The sequence below is a fragment of the Nicotiana attenuata genome, chromosome 6 (genome assembly GCF_001879085.1).
Source record: "Nicotiana attenuata strain UT chromosome 6, NIATTr2, whole genome shotgun sequence".
In the NCBI taxonomy this organism is placed as follows: Eukaryota; Viridiplantae; Streptophyta; class Magnoliopsida; order Solanales; family Solanaceae; genus Nicotiana; species Nicotiana attenuata.
Window position 1 is genome coordinate 5,264,359 of NC_031994.1, and position 14,414 is coordinate 5,278,772.

Consider the following 14,414-nt stretch of genomic DNA (forward strand, 5'->3'; position numbering starts at 1 on the left):
ACTTAGAACTATTTCTACTGATTTGAACTGTTTGGAGTTGTACTGGACTGTTGTGGACTATTTGAACTCGTGATTATCCAGCGTAGCTTTAGTATAGCTAGTATTTGCCTTAGTTTAACATTGTTTTATTTAAAAAATCAGAAATAACTTGGATATGTAATTGATTTTGAGTTCAGCATCTTTAAGCTCATGGTTTCAATGTAGGTGTTGACAATTTGGGTAGTTAACATCAGTGGTGTACTCAGATCAAATACGCATCTTCAATTTGACTGATTTGAATTAATTAGCTGTCTGATAGTTAAGTGCGGATAAAGTGCGAATCTAGGCTATCAACCTGTTCATGTTAATGCAATCAAGCCGTTTAGTGTAGTAGATTCACGTTCATGAACTATTTGTTTTGTTTTGTTGTTAAATCTCATTCATGTTTCCCATTTGTTTTCACCCTTAGCGACATTTAGGAAGTCACCAGTAGATACGTAAGCAAAGAAATCGAACTGTAAAATTAAATATAAATTCAGCCTGAAATTTGAGCTCGAGTTGGCCCATTTGCATGAAGCATTATCAGAATGGTACGTGACCCATTCCTGGTCACCAAACTGCCACAAGTTAGAATCCGGTGCCTGTTTGGGCTGGAAGCCCAATCTATGTGTTTTCTTGTGAATTGGACTGAAACCCAAATGTAGTAGCTCTTAAATTATGATAATTAATTAGGACTCTTTCTTTTATTAGAGACAAATAAAAAAATAGAAAATCATAGTTGCTTTAGGGCTGACCTTTAAATAAAAAATGAGATGAGCCTCGCTAAACAAAACACATAAATTGCGGGGCCCTCGATAAATGTTTACAAAAATACTTAGACGTCGGGATGGGCCGTTTAGCGAATTTCACGGTTTTTCCCAAAGATAATAAAAGCGTAGTTGCTTTAAGCGCGTATTTTAATAATATTACCTTCCTGAATGCGGGTGCACAGTTATGTGACCCAAATCTAAATCTCAACGAAGTCGAAATGCGTCAAAAGCCACGGGTGCACTGGTGTGACGTGGTTCGAGATACATTTTCACGACGTTGCAATTCTTATTAAAAGACATAAAATAAAAGCGGTTAAAATAAAAAGCACATAGGTTAGAATATGTTTTGAAATCAGGTAAAATCAAATACAACAGTTGAGCGACCGTGCTAGAACCACGGAACCGGGGAATGCCTAACACCTTCTCTCGGGTTAACAGAATTCCTTACTCGGAGTTCTGGTTCTCGGACTGTTAACAGAGTCATAATTTCCTCGGATCGGGATTCAACCAGTGACTTGGGACACCATTAATCTCCCAAGTGGCGACTCTGAATATTAATAATAAATCCCGTTCCGACTGTCCTTTAATTGGAAAAACTCCTTTACACCCTCACAGGTGTAGGAAAAAGGAGGTGTGACAGCCTGCATCAGGCTCCCTATAGCTTAATCTATATTGCATTTATGTAATTTTGGTCTGTAATAATCATTTGTAAACAGATATTGGGGTAACTGGTGGAAAGGGAGGGTAGTTGTATGATACTGTGGGTAAAACTGGGTAGAAAACATGCTATAGGCTTTATATTCTGCAAATCTACATTAGAAGCCATGTTCTAGGATGGGTGTTAACCGGGTGGGCCGGGCCGGGCCAGTATTATTTGGACCCGTACAGGTTTGGTTCCGGACCGGTTCCGCGCTTGCTCTTAACGGGTTTAACGGGTTCGGGTTAATCCGGGTAAAAAATGAACCGTACGAGTTACGGGTTGAGGGGGCCGGGCCGAGCCGGGTTTAGTATTTTTTTAATTTTGTTTTAATATTTTGTATAACTACTGTAAGTTATATTAGTACTTTGTATTAATATAAATAATACAAGAAATATGGGAAAAATTGCACTTATAAATCGCAAGTGCTACATTTATTTCAAAATTACAAAATTAAAGTTTGCATTTAAAAAGTAAATTAACAAAAAATAGTAAAACTAAATTTTTATGCATAATAAATTAATAATACTTCAAATTAATCTAACAAACTAAAACATTAAGCATAAATACGTCTAATAATTTAAAATAACACAAATTGTCTTAAAATCTTACAATAACACATATATAGCATATTTTAATAATAATATGTTACCATCATATTCTATGATTTTAACATTTATAGTTTTATACCCTAAATATATACACTATATGTTAAATTCCAACAATTTTAAACTATGTTAATTAGTATACAATAATTGGTATATTCATAATATATTCATGGTATATTAATGGTATATTCATGGTATATTATGGTATATTCATGGTCTGGGCCGGTCCGGGCCGGGCCGGTTAAACCCGTTAGAGGCACTATTCATTGGACCGGGTTTAACGGGTCCGGTTAACCGGTAAAAAATAATAAACGGTCCAACCCCCTCTACCCCTCCTACCCAGCCCACCCGGCCCCTTATGAACCGGGCCGGTCCGGTTCCGGTTTTAACCGGTCTGGGCCGGTCCGGTTCCGGGTAAACCCGGCCCGTTATACACCTTTAGGATTGATGTGTTCATTTACATTTAAACCATGTTGAACCTGTGCACTAGATATCTTGTTTTTAGGGCCTTCACATTTACTGCTTCAGCATGTTGCATGCTCAATTCCTGGTTCTTCGCAAGTACTGTCACATAAACATCCTGCTATTAAGTAATCTTAATAAAAACTGTCATTCCTGTTTAGATACCATGTTCTTAGGAACTTTGTTTGCATATGTTTGAACCACGTTTATTTCGATTAAATCAATAATTGCCCATGAAAAGGTTTAAAAACATACTCACGCATAGGTATCATGTCTCTAAACACAAATTGATAAATCGCATGTTATAATCTGTATCACCTAGATCCAGCATGCCTATAGGTCGAATAATCTCAAACTATTTAAACAGCTCCTGCAACTGTGATTGTGTAGAATCCCACGCCTAGGCAAGCCTTAGGTAATTAATCTCCTTGTAAAATGAGAAATTGTGTTCTCATCATGTTTAAACTGCTTAAGTTTCACAGGCTATAAAACCAGTAGGCAAACTGGTTAGGATTCTGCCACCTCCCTTAAAACAAACCCTGCATATCCTGTATCTGTAACATTCATCTAGATATCATGTTCCTAGGTTTTCTGAACTTCTTCAAAATCAGCTGTTTGAGACGTGCTGTTTATTTACCTATGTATCTGTGGAGGTAAATATGAGCCTTTTATTTGCTTCTTTAATTGACAGTCCTATGTGTTATTTATTGTCGCCTAGACTTTTTCCTTTTTAACACCTTAGGATTGTCTAGAACTGCCCAAGTCTAGAGGTCCTAAATTCCTCCGGGGCCACAAGGAAGGGACGGGTAACAACACGCTTAGAGGTCGTTAATCAAACTCGCTTATATAACTATTAAGGGGGGGGGGGGGGAGGTAATGGGTAGTAAAAGGATATGATGACCTGCGCGTTAATGTCACGTGTAGCCCCTCTAGTTGAGGAGGATTACCGGGCATTGCACAGATTGATCCTGTAGGCTATTCAACTTAGGACTTCCCTTTCCCAATTCCTATATGTGTTTAAATTATCTAAACTTCTTTCATAAGTGTGCATTGGACCATCTCAGCTTCTTTGATCATATATGTATTTAGACTGTGAAAACTACCTTATTTGCAAATATGTGCTAAGACTGCTTACTTGTTAATTGACTAATTCACATAGTTTAAGTTCGGCTGGGACCCACCATTGTGGACCGCGAGGGGTGCCTAACACCTTCCCCTCAAGGTTATTTCGAGCCCTTACCCTAATCTCTGGTAATGCAAACTAGTTACTTGAGTTGATCGCTCTAGGTGCCCTAATGCACCTTAATCTGTTAGGTGGCGACTCTTCAAATACCCAATTCCCAAAAGGAAACGAGTTGTCCCCCCATGAATGTCGAAACCCGGACTCCGCAAAGGAAAAAGGGGGCGCGACACCGATACCAGAGCCTTCGACCTCGGAGAAATCGAGCACCAAAGGTAAGCAGGCGGCTAAATAGCAATCACCGCCCCCAACCTCGACGGAATCGGAGCAACAGGTAACCGAAGACGAATAAGAGGATTTCCTTACTCCTCAAACCTTCGTCGTTCCCGAAGAGTTCGATGCAACCAAGTCAACTATCGAGGAACTGGAGCAGGTCATACTGATCGAATACATGCCCGAGAGAAAGGTATACCTAGGAAAGGGATTAACGCTCGAACTCAGGAAAAAACTCATTCAATTTCTTATTAATAATATGGATTGCTTTGCTTGGTCCCATTTAGATATGACAGGGATTCCACCAAAAATTACAACACACCGGCTAAGCATCGACCCCAGGTTCAAACTGGTAAAGCAAAAAAGGAGGCCCCAGTCCGAGGTGAAACATGCGTTCATAAAGGACGAGGTAACCAAACTTCTTAAAATAGGGTCTATTCGGGAGGTAAAGTGCCCCGAATGGTTAGCCAACGTAGTTGTAGTTCCTAAAAAAGGAAACAAACTTAGAATGTGTGTAGACTATAAGGACTTGAACAAAGCATGCCCAAAAGACTCTTTCCCACTGCCCAACATCGATCGAATGATCGATGCCATGGCCGGCCACGAGATCCTAACTTTTCTCGACGCCTACTCCGGGTACAATCAAATTCAGATGAACCCGGAGGACTAGGAAAAGACTTCATTTATTACTAAATTTGGAACTTATTATTACAACGTAATGCCCTTCGGGCTAAAAAATGCAGGAGCTACATACCAACGCCTAGTTAACAAAATATTCGAAGAACAAATAGGTAAAACAATGGAAGTTTACATTGATGATATGTTTGTTAAGTCCCTGCGCGAAGAGGACCATTTGACTCATTTGCAGGAGACATTCGAAATTTTGAGAAAATAAAACATGAAGCTTAATCCGGAGAAATGTGCCTTCGGAGTTGGCTCGGGTAAGTTCCTCGGCTTCATGGTATTGAATCGGGGTATCAAAATTAACCCCGATAAGATCAAGGCCATCGAGGATATCACGGTCGTGGATAGTGTGAAGGCCGTGCAAAGGCTAACAGGACGAATAGCTGCCCTAGGTCGGTTCATTTCGAGGTCATCAGATCGGAGTCATAGGTTCTTTTCTTTGCTCAAAAAGGAAAAGGATTTCGCATGGACCCCGAAATGTCAGCAAGCCTTAGAAGAATGAAGCAATATCTATCGAGCCTGCCTTTGCTTCACACCCCGAAGGTAGATGAAAAACTTTACCTATACTTGGCAGTATCCGAGATAGTAGTAAGTGGTGTACTAGTTCGAGAAGAGCAAGGTACGCAGTTCCCTGTTTATTATGTGAGCCGAACTTTAGGAGATGCTGAAACTAGATACCCTCTCTTAGAAAAACTAGTACTTGCATTGATAAGCGCATCTAGAAAGCCAAAAACCATATTTTCAGTGTCATCCCATATGTGTATTAACAACTTACCCCCTTCGAAATGTTTTGCATAAGCCCGAGCTATCGGGCCGGTTGGCCAAATGAGCCGTCAAGCTTAGCGGGTACGATATCGAGTATCTACCCGGAACGGCCATCAAGTCGCAAATCCTAGCTGACTTTGTGGCCGATTTTACGCCGACCCTCGTACCCGAAGTGGAGAAAGAACTCCTACTATGATCGGGTACATCATCGGGGGTATGGACCCTTTTCACGGACGGTGCCTCGAACGTGAAAGGGTCCGGGCTTGGCATTGTCTTAAAGCCACCTTCGGGTGGTACCATTAGGAAATCTATCAAAACTTCTAGGTTGACTAATACTGAAGCCGAGTATGAGGCCATGATTGTAGGTCTCGAACTAGCTAAAAGCTTGGGAGCAGAAGTCATTAAAGCCAAGTGCGATTCACTGTTGGTGGTGAACTAGGTAAACAAAAGCTTTGAAGTTCGAGAGGATAGAATGCAACAATACTTGGATAAGCTACAGGTAACTTTGCACCGCTTCAAGGAGTGGACTCTAGATCATTTGCCTCGAGAACAAAATAGCAAGGCCGATGCATTTGCTAATCTGGGATCCCCGATCGAGGAAGATGATATCGTCCCGGGGACTGTCGTCCAGTTATCGAGGTCTGTGGTTGAAGAGGGTCATGCCAAGATAAATTCAATAAGTTTGACTTGGGACTGGAGGAATAAATATATCGATTATTTGAAAAATGGAAAACTCCCATCGGACCATAAAGAATCGAGGGCCTTACGAACCAAGGCTGCTAGGTTTGCATTAGATGAAGATGGAACATTGTACAGGAGAACGTTTGATGGGCCATTAGCGGTGTCTTTAGGTCGGGGGACACCGATTATGTTCTACGAGAAATTCACTAAGGTACTTATGGGAATCACTCCGGCACCGAGTCTTTGGTTCGCAAAGTTATTAGAGCAGGGTATTACTGGGACAACATGGAAAAAGATACTAAGGAATTTGTCAAAAGATGTGATAAGTGCCAACGGTTTGCACCGATGATCCATCAACCCAGAGAACAACTCCACTCGGTCCTATCCCCGTCGCCTTTCATGAAATGAGGAATGGACATAGTCGGCCCTCTACCAACGGCCCCAGTAAAGCTAAATTTATTTTGTTTATGACTAATTATTTTTCTAAATGGGTGGAAGCACAGGCCTTCGAAAAGATCAGATAAAAAGAAGTTATTGACTTCATCTGGGACCATATCATATGCCGGTACGGGATACCTACCGAGATTGTATGTGACAATGGAAAACAATTCATCGGCAGCAAGGTGACGGAGTTCCTCGAAGCACATAAAATAAAGAGGATCTTATCAACACCATACCATCCAACTGGAAATGGACAAGCCAAGTCAACAAACAAAAATATCATTCAAAACCTGAATAAAAGGTTGGACGATGCAAAGGGGAAATGGAGAGAAGTTCTACCCGAGGTCCCTTGGGCATATCGAACAACATCAAAGTCTAGCCGGGGGCTACTCTGTTCTCTTTAGTATATGTCCCCGAGGCCCTCATCCCTGCCGAGGTCGGAGAACCCAGCGCCAGGTTTCGACATGCATAAGAGGAGTCAAATCACGAGGCTATGAATACTAGCCTCGAGCTATTAGATGAAAAATGAGAAGCAACACTTGTTCGGATGGCCGCGCAGAAGCAAAGGATCGAAAGATACTACAATAGAAGGACCAACCTTTGACACTTCGGAATCGGGGACTTAGTTCTACGGAAAGTCACCCTCAATACTCGATACCTGAATGAAGGGAAACTGGGCCCGAATTGGGAAGGACCATACCGAGTCCTCGGAGTTGTCGGTAAAGGATCTTATAAACTTAGCACAATGGAAGGTGAACAGCTGTCGAACAATTGGAACGTATCGTTACTCAAACGATACTATGGCTAGGGTATGAATGTATCTTTCTTGTCCATTTGAATTTGAAACTAACTCATTGCAGGTGATTCGATCGAAGCTATCAAAGGCACCTTTTTACACGAAGGCCTTAGGTTTTAAAGCATGGATTGCACTCTTTTTCCCTTAGATCGGATTTTGTCCCAAATGGGTTTTCCAGCGAGGTTTTTAACGAGGCAACAACTATATGCTACCCAAGGAGAACTCAACAGTACCCAAGGCTTCTTTTCAATCAACCTCGAATACTGGGGGGCATCACCCTCGGAGGTTATATTTTCGAGGAAAATATTTCACGCCAAAGAGGGCCTCGATAGGAGAACTTTGTAATGGGCCAAACGGTGAAATGAACCGTGTCCATATAGAATAGTCGAGTCCCGACGGCAGCACATGTACGCAAGTATCAACTATTTGAAAAAGCATTCTGTTTATATCAAAAACATTTTGTGTCTCAAAGAAGTCTACTATAATATGAGCTCTACACTTATAATCCTACGGGAAACGGCTCAAGAGCCAGAGCACGAATGCACCCCCGAGATACTCGGGGACTGTCATCGACAGTCAGCGCATCTGAGTCATCGATAACTCGGACTCATAAGAGCTCAAAGAGGCATCCCCTCGATACAAAGGCCAGGGCCAACATACTCGGGGACTAACCTTTCGGACAAGTTCGAAAGGTTATCGGGAAACAAGTCCAAGAGACATACCCGAAGGCTACGACCATATTAAAGACTACGGTCATATAAAAAGGCTATGACCAAAATAATACGGCTCGGAGATATCCTACTTCCGCCATAAATTAAAAGCCTTCAAACACTTTGAAAAAACCAGCTAAATCAGGCTACCCTCGGCAAAAGCAAAAGATAAAGGGATTCGATAAAATTAGCCCTCGAATAATTTAGAGGCATCGATAACATCAGCCTTCGGAAAAACCTCAAGAGGTATTCGATTATGTTTACATAAACAAATTACCAATAAGGTTCCAATCCGTCGAACCTTCAAAAAACCCAACGAGTACAAAAAACACATGCTAAGGCATAGATAAATTTTTACTAAGTCTTTTAGCCGAAAAGAGGGAAAATTTATAGCCGCTTTAGAGGCCAAATTTGCCCAACTTAAAGAGCCTAAAGGCCGATATATAAGAGCCTAAGGGCCAACTTAAAAAAGCCTAAGGGCCGAAACATATAGGGTTCGAGACCTTGCTCTCACTCAACTCGGACTCAAGAGTCCCATTATCCTGAGCTCACGCCAAATCAACTTAAGCCTATCTCGAAGACTATAAAAACCTTAAGAGGTATTCTATTATAAGTTCGTGGATCATACGCTGATCACTAAAAAACCTAAGGGTTGTTATATTCGGAATCCGAGCCAAGGTCCACTTGGTCAATAAGTTATCAATTTTTTCGTAAAATAAAGACAATGAGGGATCAAGGATGAAGCAAAGGAAATCTTTAAAGAGATGTTTACAAAATATATTTACAATACCCACGAGGGGTCCTTACACAAAAATAAAGAAACAAAAAAGAAACCTAATCTATTTCGGGGCTACATCCTCAGAAGCAACATCTTCAGGAACTGCGTCCTCGGGAGCTCTATCTTCGGGGACCTCCTCTTCCTCGGGGACTCCATCTTCACCTTCCCCACCCTCGGAACCACTCACGGCATCTTCATCATAGGAAGAAACAAGAAACCTGACATCGGTGTCTAGCGCCTTTGCTTGGGCTATTTCTTCAGTAAGGTCAAATCCTCGGGCGTGGATTTCTTCGAGAGTCTCCCTCCGAGATTGGCACCTAGCCAAATCATTACTTCATTTTTCCCAGCTGGAGGCCTCCCTTAGCTCCGCTTGAACAACATTGGCATCCCTTAAGTATACGGTGATAGACTTATCAGTCGTAGCCTTTATCTTCTCAACTTCAGCCTTGGCCTCTGCAGACCCCGGCTTTGGCAAGACTTGCCTCTAGCTCCTCAATTTTCTTGGCCTGGGCCAAGTTATTCACTTTTATACCCCGGATATGAGTCTCAGCCGAGGCTAGTTGGGCCAGAACGGTTTCTTTATCGGCAGCAAGCCGATCCATGCTCTCTTTCCATCGGTGGCAGTCAGCCTTAACCCGATCGACCTCGATCCGAAGCTGCCATATCATCTCCAACTTCTGCTGCACCTGAGACATCCAAGTGTTAGCCTCCGCAGTAAGGCCGAGAAGGCAATACTGTGTTAAAATCACAATTACCTGCTCATCTAGCTCAGCCTCATTTTTCCGAGCTTTGGTCAATTAGTCCGAAGGTCCTTGAGCTCCTCCTCCCTTTGGCTACAAAGGAGCCTCAGTGCCTTCTCTTCACCTGAAACCTTCCCGAGCTCGGCCTCACATTGGCTCAGCTCGGCCTTGAACTTGGTGATGTCTTACACATGAAACAAAGACATGTCAGTCAAAGGAAGGGAGGAAAGAAAAAATTACAACTACAAAAGTTAATGTTTAGCCGAGAAAGGAGACGTTGAGCCTCTTCGAAGAGGGTGGATGCGTCATTAAGGTCAACGGTATCGTCAACCCCGGTGAAACAGTCCCAGAAAGGATCTTCTTCGAGAATCTTGCTCGGGTCAGGCGTCCGCAGAGCCCACGCATCCTTTATTGCTTCTTTAGAGTAAGAGGGTAAAGAAGGTGAGTGACCCATTGTCACGGCCCCGAGCTCCTCACTCGGGGTGCTCTGATTAGCTTCGGTCCTCCCAGCACTTGTCCCCTCTGGCCTACTTGCTGAAGGAGGGGGAATGATATCAATCTCCGGGGACTCGAGGGCTTTACCCATAAATATTTTTTCAAAGTTCCTTCACCACAAGACGAGGTCTCAGGTTCAGAGGGCTTGGCGGCCTCGACTGGTTTCCTAATTCGAGGCATCAGCGTCGTTTCTTCACCCTTATTCTCTTCATCTTCTTGGGTGGCGAAATCCAAATTCGCGTGTACAAGTTTCCTCCTCGGCTTTCGAGTAGGGGTCCCCTCGTCCTGTGAATCTTCGGGCTTCGAACCCCTCTTTCTTTTGCTGTCCTTCCCCGATTTCAGAATCGAGGATGCAGTCTTTTCCCCAGGCGGGGCTGGCCTCATTTCGGAGACATCTCCGATGCCTGCACAAATAAATATGAACGAGATGGCACCACCAATAAAAGAAGAATATCAAAAACCTGAGAAGAGAGTTTACCATGAAGTTTGGCCTCCCATTTGTCCCTTGATAATTCGCGCCATTTGCGCTCATCGTACGAGGAGGTTGCAGCTAATTTTTGGACCCAGTCCTCGAGGTCGAGGACCGCTATGGGGCGTCCAAAATTACGGTTGCAGAAAGGGTAAAGGCGTTATGAAACATCGAAGCATAACATGAATAGATATTTGGAAAAGGAGTTCACTTACGATTAATGTTCCACCTCTCCGAGAACGGCATCTTTCCCCTGGGGATGACGTCCGAAGTCCTCGCTCTGATAAACCAACCGGCTCATCCAGCCTCGATCTTTGTCCTCGTCATTACTAGGCCTTTTTTGATCGGCATTGAAGTTTGATGAGACCTCGAAATAATTGAGGTCGATATAGCCGAATGAGATGGTTGAGGGTAAACTCTAACCCCACGACCATACTGGAAAAATAGCCCAGCATGATCACGATGCGCCAAAAAGAGGGGTGAATCTGGCCGAGGGTAACTTCGTACGTTTTGCAAAAATCGATCACAACCGGATCGAGGGGACCCAACGTGAAAGAGTAAGTATAAACACTTAATAACCCCTCCACGTGGGTAGCGATGCTTTCCTCGGGGCTCGGGATCTGAACCATGACCTCGTCTCCCCAGCCGCAGTCCCTCTTCATGGCTTTGAGGTACTTCTTCGAAATCGAACAAATATATCGAGATACATGTTCGCATCGGCCTGGGATATCGGGAGGATTCTCAACATTGAAATCCGTCTTTATCACACAACGACCGGGGGTGATTTCGTGAAGGGCCGGCGGCACCACCGGTTTGGCCGGCCGGGCAGTAGAAGAAGACGATGTTTTCTCTTTTTGGGGGACTGTTTTGGAAGTTTTAGCCATAGATCTAAACTAAGGAGTTCAGGCGGTGGCAAAGTGTGGTGTTTTATGCGATCTTGGTATTTTCTGGTGATCAGAATAAAAGTAGTGAGAAGAGAAAGAGATGAAGGGGAAAAGTGAGCAGAATAAATGTAATGAAGAGGTAAAGTTTTTGGTCCAAAGAAGAAACTCCATATTTAGAGATACAAGGCGACGGTTCGGCGATGCTAGTGGCCGACCATTATGGCTTGCATTTAATGTTTTGGGGAAGCGAACCGACGGGACGTTCTGGTCACTTCGAGCGCCTACGTCATAGGAATGACATCATCCAATCGAGGTTCGAATCGTTTTTTATCATTTTACTCAAAGAAACGCGGGGACAATAAGGTCGAACTCAGGTATGCCCGATTTTCCGAGCTCGAGGGATCACTTTAAGCCCGAGATCAGGAAAGGTCGAGTTCGAGCTTTACGGACCGGACTCAAGCTCGAAGACAGGGCGCAGTACCTAAAGATTGAAGTATGATGGATACCGAAGCCGAGTATGCTCTACCCCGAAATAATGTAGTTATGTGTTCCTAACAGAAAGAGCGAGATTCCTGCCACGTCCCCAAAATCATGGCGCAAATCCCGGAATAGAATTGTACGATTCCGTACTAGGCGGTTAAACAGCTGTATCAATAAGATTCCTTACTGTAAATGGAAATGTACCTTATTTAGGGTTCCCCTATTATATAAAGGGGACCCCAATCATTTGTAAGGATCATCTAATCATTGGCAAAGAATATACTATCTTACTTTTCTCGCTTATTGTTAATCAGAGTTGTCCTTTTGCTTTATTGTTCTTGGTTCATCTCGAGGTCACTAAGCTCGAGGTCACAAGTGCTTAAGTAACACTGGTTTGATTCACTTGTTTCTTTCATTTATACTTCACACTTCTTGATTATTAATTGGTATTGAACTAAATAACATATCTTTAAAATCATAAATCAAATTTAATTGTTACTCGTATTTTCGAGGTAAACAATAACAAGTAGACGAGAGGGATATAATAGGAAGAATTTTCCTATCATACCATTGCTTTACCTTTCTAGGGCAAAAAGGAAGACTACATTAAAAATTGAAGTAGGCTTTCAACACGTTCTTGCCAATTGGCATGTCGTGTACAAAATTACTACTCCCATTTTATTGATGATTACAGGTATCTGATGCTTAGAGAAAAGCTAGCATGACATGCAAATTGGAGAATTTAGAGCGCTTAAAATTCAATCGTACTTTGCATCTACAAGTGGAAAGAGTTATTGTTAGCCTTAAGGGGTCCAAAGGGAAGAGGCAAGATATTTCAAGTAGATGAAAGTGATATCGCTCCAATTTTCTATTCTTTACCTATTTAGTACATAATCGATATCCACTAGGGTTGTGCACGGATCGGATCCGATCGGATTTAGCACATTTCGGATTTGGAATTCGGATTTCGGATTCTAGAAAATGCAATTCGAATCCGATCCGAATTATATCGGGTCTGGATCGATCGAATTTCGGATCGTATTATTATGCCTCAAAGTTGCAAACTAATATGTATGTTTTCTTTGTAAAAGAGGCAATACATTAAGAAAAATTCATGTTTATGCAATTATGAGAGTACTATGGTGCCAATATAGCTAAATCTAGCAATTGTAAAGGTAATAACTTGGAGGAAGATGTAAAGAAAGTACTGACTATCCGAAATTAAGGTATAGTATTTATACATTGCCTAATAATTTCGGATTCGGATCGGATCTGATTGAAATATACCAATCCGGATCCGATCCGAAATCCGAAATTTTAATAAACACAATCCGAAATCCGATGCAATCCGAAATTCGAAATTGAATGGATCGGTTTGGATTTCGGATATCCGATCCGAATGAACAGCCCTAATATCCACTACTACACGAGCCCGTTTGGATTGGCTTTTTTTAAGTACTTTTAAGCCAAAATAGCTTTTAAGTCATTTTGTAATGTTTGGATAAAGTAAAAAAGTGCTTTTAAGCACTTGTTTTTAAGCTAAAATGACAAAAACGAGCCAAAAGCTAGAATTCCTAACTTATGACTTAAAAACTATTTTGGCTTAAAAGTCACTTAAAATAAGCCCATCCAAACGGGCTTACCAACCAGGATTAAGACGGTTATCCCGGTATGAAATTTGTGATTAAAACTATCTTATATTTGTTTGAGGGTATTAGCTAAAAACTAGGATAACTTTTATATTAGAATTATGGGATTATCTATCCCATATATAAGACCAGACAGATAATCAGTCTAATAATTCCAGGCACTCCTGGTTTAACAAACAATCCCTTAGTGAATTTTTCAGCAAAAATATGGATTTGTTAGACTAGTGGAAATTTAGTTTAAAAAAAAATTTTAGAAGGAAATCAAGCGGGGATAGCTCAGTTGGGAGAGCGTCAGACTGAAGATCTGAAGGTCACGTGTTCGATCCACGTTCACCGCATTTCATTTTTTCTTCTGGTTTTCGCCATTTTAAATTATTTTAGACTTTTGGGACATTTTTCTTTTGCATTTTCTCTTTCCATCGCGCTCTGGTCAGTAAATATTAAAGTCTTTGATAATCGAAATGAATATGATTAGGAACAAGAAATTTATTGGTTTTTAAAAATATTAATTAAAGTTCACTAAAAATTTTTAAACCAATTATAAAGCTTTTCATAGTAAATAAGCTCATGATTCGGTTTCTATATATATCTTTGTAATCCTGAAAAATCAAAAGATTGTAAGGTTAGTACACTTCCATATACACTTGGCTCACTTAAATCAGTTGAAAAAGGAATTAGTTAAATTATAAGCCTTAGTTTTATACTTTTATTTAATGACCTAATTAAGATACCTAGAGTGATTTTAATAAAGTTCATATGAAGTGCGTTCGCTTTAAGCGTACTTCATATTTATTCCATTTTTATTCAAGAGGTACATATTCAAATGGGTGAAAA

At 41.6% G+C, this 14,414-nt stretch overlaps 1 non-coding gene across 1 annotated transcript; it reads left to right on the forward strand.

Moving 5' to 3' along the window:
• TRNAF-GAA lies at positions 13,846-13,918 on the forward strand. Its single transcript has one exon. It is a non-coding gene; the product is annotated as a tRNA-Phe (tRNA).